This window comes from Ictidomys tridecemlineatus, chromosome 2 (genome assembly GCF_052094955.1).
Source record: "Ictidomys tridecemlineatus isolate mIctTri1 chromosome 2, mIctTri1.hap1, whole genome shotgun sequence".
Classification (NCBI taxonomy): domain Eukaryota; kingdom Metazoa; phylum Chordata; class Mammalia; order Rodentia; family Sciuridae; genus Ictidomys; species Ictidomys tridecemlineatus.
In genome coordinates this window covers 93,936,645-93,946,624 of record NC_135478.1, presented here as the reverse complement: position 1 = coordinate 93,946,624, position 9,980 = coordinate 93,936,645, and the positions used below count along the sequence as shown (strand labels likewise).

Sequence of the window (9,980 nt, the reverse complement as noted above, 5' to 3'; positions counted from 1 at the left end):
CTCCTTGTCCCCAGGCCCAGCTCCCTGGCCCGAGGGCTCGGCCCGCCCAGTAGAGAAATGTCCACGCTGTGCAAGTGGCCAGGGCTCTCTGTCCCCTGGTCTGAGCTGGCGGGAGGCCGGGCTGTGCTCAAGGCCCCTCCAGAGGTGGGGCCTGGAACAGTCTCCAGACACCAGGGGACATCGTGTTGCTGCGGAGGAGACGTGGCCGTGGAGAGGGCTGCCAGTGGACCCCAGAAACGCCAACGTGAAAAGGACGTGAGTGTCTCGGGGACCGTTCTTAACGTGGATCACAGTGACGACAGTTTGGATCAGCTGGGGCCCATGAGAATCGAGAACCAGCTTCACCTGTGTTTTTCTTCAGTTTCTAACGTGGCCGCTAAACCCCGGGCGAGGCCTGCGGATCCTCTGCCCAGACAGGGGCCCAGTGCGGCTCCTGGGGAGGGGGACACAGCCCCTCCTCCCGCCAGCTCAGGTCCTCCATGTGCAGAGCACGGCACTGGCCTCACCCGGCGTCCCCGGTGCAGGAGGCCGGCAGCTGCCCGATGACTCAGTTCCTGAGCAGGAAGGGGCAGTGGGCGTCCTCCACTCTGCCTGGCGTCCCTGTACCCGGCTCCCTGCCCTCCCTGCCCCCAGCCTGGTCACCAGCTGCATCGTCAGCACCCGAGGCCTGGGGGCATCTGAGGTTCGCCCCGTCCCTGCGCTGTCCTGCGCACCCCTCAGTACACATTGATCCAGGCCAGGGGACCAGACGCAGACCCTGCTGGGACACAGTGCCTTTGAGATTTATGGAAACCCCGAGACACCCTGGCGGGCCCCAGGCCTGACACCAGGAGGTTCACCGCCGTAGCTGGGTTTTTGGTTTTTCTTTTTTTTTTTTTTTGGAGGGAGGGTTCCAGGGATTGAGCTCAGGGACACTGGGCCACTGAGCCACGTCCCAGCCCTATTCTGTATTTTATTTAGAGACAGGGTCTCACCGAGTTGCTTAGGGCCTCACCGTTGCTGAGGCTGGCTTTGAACTCGGGATGCTCCTGCCTCAGCCTCCCCAGCCCCTGGGGTTACAGGGGTGGGCCTCGGTGCCCGGCTCGCTGTAGGTGCCCTTTAAGCGCAGTTCAGGGCCTGGAGGGGCCCACAGGGTCGCGCACCGTGCAGTGGCCCCAGCCTCCCACCTACGCCAAGGCCAGGAGGGCCGTCCAGCCTGGTAGACCCCTGTAGGGGCGGGGCAGGGTCACCCTGAGAAGCCAGCACCCCTCCAGGGCCTGGGCAGCTCCTGGCCTCCCGCCCTTGGTCTCCACAGGGCCCACTGCCAAGGCCAGAAGGCAGGGCAGCTTGCCACCCAGGGGCGGCCTGGGGACAGGGGGGGGAAGGGGAGGATCTGGGCGGAAGGACAGGCACCAGTGGAGCTGACTCTTGTTGCCCCTCGTGGGCACCAGCCTGGTCCTCACTGGGGATTGGCCTCTGCTCGCGCTCCGCAGACAGTGCCCGACCCCAGGCTGGGAGGGGCGGGCGCAGCTGGCCTTCCGACCCGCTACGGGCCTAGGAGAGCCGATCCAGCCTGCGCTGTGGCCTTTGCCAGGGACGTGGATAGGGGCAGCTCCTTCTGCTGTCTCGGATCACAGGGATGATCATAGGACTCCTGGCAGCCAGCAGGCCACCTCGGGGAGAATGTGAATGGAGGAGTGGACAGGCCAAGGAAGGAGTGTGACCAAAGTCTGGTGACATGACTCAAGTCCCTGGATCTGGCTGTGCCTGAAGCTGACTCTATTCCTGGAATTCTGCTTCCTGGGGCCAGGACTCTCCCTTTCCGTTTGCACAGGCCTGACTTTTGCTGGCTGGCAGGAAAGGTCCCTCTCGTTGTCAGTTTTCTCGTTTCTCTTTGTCACTGTGGGCCCCAGCCCGGTTATGCCGGTCTCAGGGATTTTCAGCGGCTCAGGATCGCTGAGCAAGCGGCAGACGTGGGGACACGAGCCGCCTTCTGCCTCCGACTCCGACAGCAGCGTTTCCTCTGCACCTGCGTCGGCCGGGCCCAGGGGGTAGGAGAGGCTGCGTGGCCACGATGCCCGGCTGGCATGCGGTGCCCTGGTGCCCCTCCGGGGGTCTTGCTTCCTGCCTTCTTCTTGCCCAGTGTCCCCTGTCACTGAGCCTGGTTCCCACATCTGCCACCTGGCTCCTCCTTCCCCGCCTGCCCCCCGGGTCCCAGGAGAGCCGGCCAGGCTGGGCAGGGTGTGCCCAGCACCTACGGGGCAGTACCCACGCACCGCCGCTGGCCCCAGTTCCCCGGGGGGGGCTGGGGGCCACTCCAGGACGGAGCCGGGCAGCGCCTTCCCTGTGCTGGGGTCTCAGGGAGCCAGGTCCCCGCCGCAGACGGAGGGAGAGGGCTGGGATTTTACCCAGGGGACATTTTCAGCCGAAAAACATCACCTGGGCCCTCCCAGCCGTCCCACCGTGTTCCAGAAACTTCTCAGCTTAACCAGTCCCTTGAGATGCGCCGGGGCCCCATTCTCTGCCCTGCCTGGCCGCGGGGGGGTCACACGAGGCCACCACGGGACGGGCCGTGGTGTTCCCAGCCTGCTCTACCATCCTGGCACGGCAGCCGGGGCACTTTGGGAAAGCCCTGGGACGTGGGAGCCTCTGTGGTCCCCTCGGGAACGTGGGGACATTTCCACATCCCGGTCAGCGTCATGGCCAGCGTCGGAGCATCGTGCCTCGGAGGGCAGCGTGGCCACTCCTCCCGCCCTGGGGGACAGGGCAGCTCTCCGTGGGCTCCTCCTGTCCCTATGGTCTGGTGACTCCGCTACAGGGCATCCTGGGTTAGTGACGCTGACTGTGAAGGTGGCCGAGTCCACTGTAATGGTGACATCAGCTCTCTGCCTGCACACCCCAGCTGCAGGGGGACAGGAGCCACTACCGCTCAGGCTGCAAAGAAGATGGCAGCTGCCCAGCAGCTGACCGAAGTCCCACGGGCAGGCAGCAGGCTCGGGGCAGCTCCCAGGGCAGCACCCTGACACCGGGTCCTCACCCCTAAGGGTCCCCGACCCCAGGAGCAGAGGCCCCGGGGCAGCACAGCCTGCGAGTCCTCCCTGGACACGTGTCTGCCTGGCCCAGGGCGTTCTCTGCTCGGTGTCGGGGGCTGGGGGCTCCCGGGGCTCCTGGGGGTCTGCTTCCTGCTCACCTGGCCGTGGGCAGGACCCGGGCCTGGCCATGGAGCCGGCCGGCCGCTCTCCCCAGGGTTCCCCAGCTGAGGCCCAGACCCCAGGACCTCAGAATGCGACCGCATGGAGACAAGGTCTTTGACTAAGCTACCAGGGGCCCCTGGGGTGGCCCTGACGCAGCCTGACTGGGGTCCACGGGAGGACATTGGGCAAGCTGGCCCCCCGCCAGTCAGGGCGACGTCAGAGGCCGCAGCCTGCCACGCCCTGCCCTTGGACGTCAGCCCAGAGCCAGGTGGGAGGAACAGCTGCGGTGGCCCTGCCGTCCATCCGTGCCCTGGGCCTCCCAGCACGGCTCCCCACTTCCCCAAGGCCAGCAGAGGACTCTTCCCATGGGACAGACACAGAGTCGCTCACAGCATGAGTGACAATGCCGCGGCCTGGCTCACGCTCAGCAGGAGGGAGGAGCTCACGCTGCAGATCCCAGGAGGGGGACTGTGGGGCCTCCTCAGAGTCCATCCACCCCACTCAGCGTCCTGACCTGCTCATTTGCTCTGGGAGGTTGTTCAAGTAAGAGTAAGGCTGACTGTGGCCCCCGCGGCGCGCCTGGACCTCACGTGTTCTCGCGCCCACGGTACACCAGTCAGGAGAGGTTAGGTTTTGCCGCAGTAACGAATGACTCCAAATCCCAGCTAAACAAACAACCGCGGTTTCTCCCTTTTCCTTGGTGGGTCACGCAGACCTCAGTGCTCTTGGTAAACACAATGGCCACCACGAGGCGGCAGCCAGTGGCTCACAGGCTCTTGAAATGAGTCACATACCAGTGTGGTGGCCACGCCTGCAATCCCCGAGACTTGGGAGGCTGAGGGAGGAGGATCGCAAGCTCTAGGCCAACCTCAGCAACTTGGCAAGGCTCTGAACAATTTAGGGAGGCCTTGTCTCAAAAAAAAAAAAGAAAAAGGAAAAAGTTTGGAGGGGCCAGAGACGCTGCTCTGGGGTAACGTGCCCACAGCGTGTGGCCTCAGGACTCAGAGGTAAGCTGCACGTGACCTGCGCTGAAGCTTCATCACCTAGAGAACCCAGTCGCTGCCCCCACCCGCTGTGTGACAAGATGGGCACAGTGATACCTGCATTTTCTGAGGAGAAAGCCGAGGCTCAGAGAGGTTAGGAGTCTTGCTCAAGAACCCACAGCTTCAAGCAGCTAAGCAGAGGCGTCCCTCATGGGCTCAGGACACCCCCATCCTCCTCCCCAGGCCTGGTTTATGATCCGACCTGGGCCATACACGCGCGTGAACACACTCACGCTCACATGCGTGCACCGCCCTGAGCGTGGCAGGGGTGGCGTGGAGCGTGGGCTGAGCCCCCCCACCCCGGGCTCATGACACGGTGATGACCAAGGACGGGTCCAGGGAGCTGCGCTGCAGGGACCTCTGTGTCTGAGCCTCGGTCCCTGGGGTCATCCTAGAGGCCCTGGGGTCCTCCTGGTGATCTCTGGCACCGGGCAGCCGGCCATCAGCTCCCGCGGGTGGGTGTGTCTGGCTCGCTGTGTCCCCAGGACCAGGCGGGCGCCGGGCAGGGCCTCGAGGGCTCTGCAGACAGCGGGCTCCCGGCCCACTGGACCTGCCCCATGTGGACGGTGGATCGGACTGCTTCTCTGTCCCCCAGGACAGGGCCACCTGCTGTGGTGGCCCCAGAGCCCCCGGCGTCCCTGCTGCTCTTTGTCCTGTGTGTGTGTGTCCAGCCCCCTGGTGGCCCCTGCCTCAGCTTCCAGTCACCCCCAGCCTCACCAGGCTCTGGCCATGGTGGCACACCTGGACGGTGCAGCGGTCCAGCCCCCAGGCTCCTGGTGGCCACGTGGCCCCCTGAGTCCCTTGGTCACCGTCAGACAGGGGGATCCTGTCAGAGCCCCAGGCCCGCGGCAGGGAAGCTCCACCCGAGGGTCCCTGCAGCTCCCACCCCAGAAAAAGCCAGAGTGTGACGTGACAAGCCCCCTGCAGCCGGTCCCCTCCCCGTCTGTCCTCATCTCCCACCTGTGGCCCTGTCACTCACCCAGCACCAGCCTCTTGGTGGCCTCTCACGGTTGCCAGCCCCCACACTGGGTCACGGGGACAGCCTCCCGTCCCCTCCCTGACTATGGGCCCCGGGGTGGGCAGTGGCCTGTCTGGTCCTGTGACCTGGGGCAGGGGTCCCACAGGGCTGGGAGGGGCCCCTGCCTGCTGCAGAGTGTGCCGCGGGTGGCCCCGGTGGTCCCAGAGACCAGGGCCCCTGAGCAGCAGCCCCATCGCGGAACCCACTGCCCCCCGACCTCTGGCTTCGGCTTCCGCCAGGAGCGTGAAGCCGACGTGAGGGAACGTGTGGGGGCGGGGGGCTCTCGAGACCCTGGAGTGAGCTCCTCTGTGCTCCAGAACAGCCTCGGGCCTGGAGGGAGCGGGAGGCGTGTGGAGGGGCCGAGGCTGGACCGGCAGGCCTGAGGCTGGACCGGCTGACCTTCGGCTGCAGGGGCGTGTCCGGAGGCAGCCAGCAGAGCCCAGCAGATGAGTGGCCAGGACAGCCCAGTGCCACCAGCCTGCTGCCCACCATGAGCCAAGCAGAGCTGGTGACTTGTGCCCTGGGGCCCTGGGGTCCAGGGGTCATTGCCATGCGGCGTGTAAGTGCTCAATAAATGTCTCTGCTGTGCGCCAAGCATGTGGGCCTGGTGGCTCCTAGGGCAGGGCCAGCCGGACACTGGCCAGGTGGCGTCCTGTCACCCTGTGGGAGAGGCGCTCACAGCTCGGGTTCACTGGGCCGAGCTGGCGGAGGGCAGATCTGGGGGCAGGGCTTCCTGGGCCTGCAGCTCCGGCCCTGGCCCCCAGCCAGCTCTTCCACGGCTGCGGCAGGACTCCTGGCAGGACAGAGCTGGGTCCCAGTCTGTCCTCAGTCCTGGCCCGGCTGCCCGGCACCTGGGCCTCTGGATGGTGATCTCACCGACCCACAGGGCCACCCACGGTTCCTGCTGGCTCTCCCCTCAGCCGGTCCCCTCCTCCCCGGCACAGACGGTCCCTGGAGCAGAGCCCGGGACAGCAGTTCTCACGGGACAGGCTGGCTGGGAGCAGGGACAGAGCCATCTGGAGGGTCTCTGGGCTGAGAACTGTACCGGGGAGGGTTCTGTCTCTGAAAGGCATCCCTGAGTCCCCTACTTGAGTCAGGGCTCAGCAAGAGGAAGGGCTGGTTAGAAAGTGAAAGGTGGCGGCTGCATCCTCAGAGCAGAGTGCAGGCTGCATCCGTCCTGCAGAGGGCTTCTGGGACCTCAGGCTCTTCCTCTAAAGGAAACCTGGTGTGGGGCGGCCATGGGAAGGATGTGGGAACGGCATCAGCTGGGCGCTGGTGGCGCTGGTGGAGGCCTGGCCTCTGGGATCTTCAGGATGTCACTTGTCTCCTTGATCTGATCAACAGGTACACGCGCCCGGATCATAGGTTTCTTAAAATATACTGCTGCGTGATCTAATCTGAAAGTCCATGCCGGAGCCGACCAGCTCTCGTAAGCAGGTGAACCAGGTGATTTTCATAGACCAGTGGGGCTTCATAGCACGAAGATTTACAGATTTCTCAGGAAGCTAGGAGTGACTGTCAGGAGGGACGGGCCAGGGGCCGGGGTGGCTGCTCAGGTCTGGCCTCCGTCCTGGTCCCTTTGTCCTTCCTCGGATTCCTTCTGTCCTTTCTTCCTTTTCTGCTCCACCTCATCTTCATCGGGAGCCAGGCCGGCTGGGGGGTGGGGGGGTGTTACAGACACAGCTTTTCTTCATTTTTATTGTGGTAAAATATCTATTGCATAAAAACCACTGCATTAGCCACTGTGAGGTCCAAGGTCTGGTGTTAGTGACACTTGCCACGAGACAGTTCCTGGGGCTCCTGTCACCCTGAACAGTGGCCCTGGCCCTGGCCCTGTGGAGCAGTAACCGCCACTCCCCTGGCCTGGCCATGGCGCCCTAACCCTCCTCTCCTCTAAGCTGGGTCTCCTCATGGGCACCCCTGGCTGCCAGCTTCTTGCCCTTGGCATAACACCCTCAAGGCTTATCCACGCAGTGGCCGAGGCCAGAAGTCCCTCGCTTCCTGCCCTTTCCATGATGTAAATGGGCTTCCATTTTGAGCCCTGGGCATGCGCAGTAGAGAAGGCACCCCGGCCCCGGGAGGCAGGGCTGGCCCAGCAGGAGCTCCAGGGTCCCTGGGGATGCACTGCTGCTGGAGGGGGAAGCAAAGCATTGTGGGCCACCAGCTCAGCAGGTGCAAAGGCCCCGTGGGGGAGGCCGGCTGTGTCTTCCGATGCGTGGGTTACAGATTAAGTGTTTGTGTCTCCCCCACATTCGCAGGTTGGGGTCCTGACCCTGTGTGTGACGGTGCCGGGAGGCAGAGCCTGTGGGAGGGGACAAGGTCATGACGTGGGCCCCCACGGGGGGGTGGTAACTTCAAGCCGGGACCCTAGAGAACTCCCTGGCCAGTTTCCGCCCCGTGAGGACATCTGGGGAGCAGCAGCCCTCACCAGAGTGGAACCTCTGGGGCCTCCACCTCGGGCCTCAGCCTCCAGAGCCGTGAGCACCACATTTCCTGCTCCTCGGCCACCAACGGGACCCCACAGGACAGTGTGGCCTCAGAGCCGCGTTCAGCCCACGGCGGGAGCTCTCTGCCCAGTGACGGAGGGCAGGGCCACGGCCAGGCCCGTCCTGGGCTGCTCTCACAGCAGGTCTGGCCCTGCAGACAGTAAGTGCTTGCTGTTTACCTTCCTTCCTCCAGACCTGGGCGGAGGTGGTGAACTTGGTGCTGTCCGTGCGTTGGGCCAGTAGCCTGAGTGACCCTGGGGACAGGGACGAGTGGCTAAGACACTCCTGCAGAGGGCAGGCAGGTGGCGTGGGATTCTGGCCACCAGCTCAGGCGGGAAGAAGATGGCGCACGGCAGGTGCGAACTCCCAGGCCCAGCCGTGCCCTGACCTCGTCTGGCGCCCCACATGCCCACTCACCATGGCAGCGCAGAGCAGAAGTGTCCGGAACCTTCTGTCTTGGCGACCTGCAGAGGAGGGCCAGGGACTGGGCACAACTGGGTCTGCAGCAGGGAGTTGGTGTTGGGCACTGCACAAAGCACCCCTGGAGGGGAGACGGGCCGACTCGCACCCAGCGCACAGCCTGCAGGCCACCTGGGGTTTCTGGTCTGTCTGGGTCAGGGTGGGGTCAGATGGCAGGAGATGGGCTGTGTGTGAGCCACCACATCCCCACCTTGCAGGGACAGGGTATGGCCTGCTCTGGGGTCAGACTGAGCTATCACAGCACATGAGCAGGTTGGAGGGGGAAGGTCCCTGGCTGGAGAGCGCCCCTCCCGGCCGCCCTCCCCCTCTCTCCAGCTCAGGCCAGTGAGAGCTGCATCTGGCCCATCAGAGGGGCCCTGACCCTAGCCATCCAAGGGACATTTACCCAGGACCTTTACCTGGCAGGTCCTGGGAGGGGAGCGGGCAGAATGAACATGGCCAATGGCCATCCTGCCTCAAGAGTAAAGTCCCTGTACAAGAACACGAATAACCAAAAGCCGGTTCCTGTTGACCCTGAGCGCCTGGATCCAGCTGTACTTGAAGGAGGAATGAATGAGACTTTCAGATACGAGATACGGAGCTCCTGGCTCCTGCCCTGGGGTGGAGCCTGCGGTGCCCGGGCTTTCCCTGGGCCTCCCTCCCCCAGCCTGGACCCCTCACGCAGGCCCCAAGGGAGTCAGGACAGCCTCCCCCGCCCTCCCCCCTGCCCGCTGGGCTCCTGGGCGATACATCCTAATGTATATTTAACAGTGGTTCAAAATCGAATTAATTTAGCTGGTTAATAAACTGTAACATCCGTTTCTAAATCGGGCACATTTTCCCGAGCCTGTGGGTCTAATTTGTTGCTGTTGTGATCCTTCAGCGCTGATGGGATCGCGGAAAGGTTTCCAGTGAAGTCATCCAGATTTGATTAGGCTCCAGCACGCTGATATCCTTCTTTCCCGAGTCCTGGGGGAGCCCCGCCGAGGCCCGCCGTCTCCCACGCGGGGAGGCCCCGCAGGCCGTCTCAGAGCCCGGCTCACTCTGGGCCCTCTTTAGAGACACCCTCTGTAGGGTGTGCATTTATGGAGCGCTGACTGTATGCACAGCCCTGATGTGAACATTCTCAATGGAGAAGAGGGGGGTTCCCATGTGACAGTCACTGCAGAGAGGTCACGTCCAGTTTTGCCTCCCAAGGGATCCCAGGCCGGTGCAGAAAGGTGCCCATAGACAAACAGGATCGACCTTGAACTTGCCCTGACTCCCCGGCGCTGGGTGCTGGGACGGGTGCAGCAAGAGAGGGCAGGAGGGGGACCCGGAGGCTGGAGCAGGCAGGGGTCTCTGGGACCCTCTGCTCTCACCCCACCCCGGGGATGTGCCAGGCCTCCCCAGCAACTTCTAGCTGATTGGCTCCTCTGTGGTGTTGCTCATTGGGTTGTTTCCCCGCCCTTTCAGACAACAGAGCTGCTCATTGGGGGACTTTTTTGGCTCCGCCCACGCAACCCAGCCAATTGGCCTCAAGAGCAGGAGGAGTAGGGGAGGTGGAGAGGCTTGTGGAAGCTGGTGGTGGCAGTTGGGCTCTGAGGGTTTTCCTGAAGAGCTGTGTGGTGTGGTGTGTGTGTGTGTTCTAAAAATAAAGTTCGTTTCTTTTGACAAGTGGCTCCTGAATTGTGCCCAGCCAGACTTCAGAACCCATGGTCACAGAGGGACGTCCAGTGACCTTCCAGGGACCCTCCTTCAGGGAAGGGTGGGCAGGGCCAGGCTGGCAGCAGAGTCCCGGGAGCTCCCCACAGTCGGTCCT

General features: G+C 63.9%; 1 long non-coding RNA gene across 2 annotated transcripts; it reads left to right on the top strand.

The window, feature by feature from the left end:
* The first annotated feature begins 1,378 nt into the window (after window positions 1-1,378).
* On the top strand, window positions 1,379-9,018 carry LOC120891372 (uncharacterized). Of its 2 annotated transcripts, XR_013434882.1 has the most exons (4): window positions 1,379-6,257; window positions 6,579-6,680; window positions 7,493-7,880; window positions 8,606-9,018. It is a non-coding gene; the product is annotated as an uncharacterized LOC120891372 (long non-coding RNA). The 2 variants fall into 2 exon arrangements; XR_013434881.1 differs by having other exon boundaries at window positions 2,994-6,680.
* The last annotated feature ends 962 nt before the right edge of the window (window positions 9,019-9,980 follow it).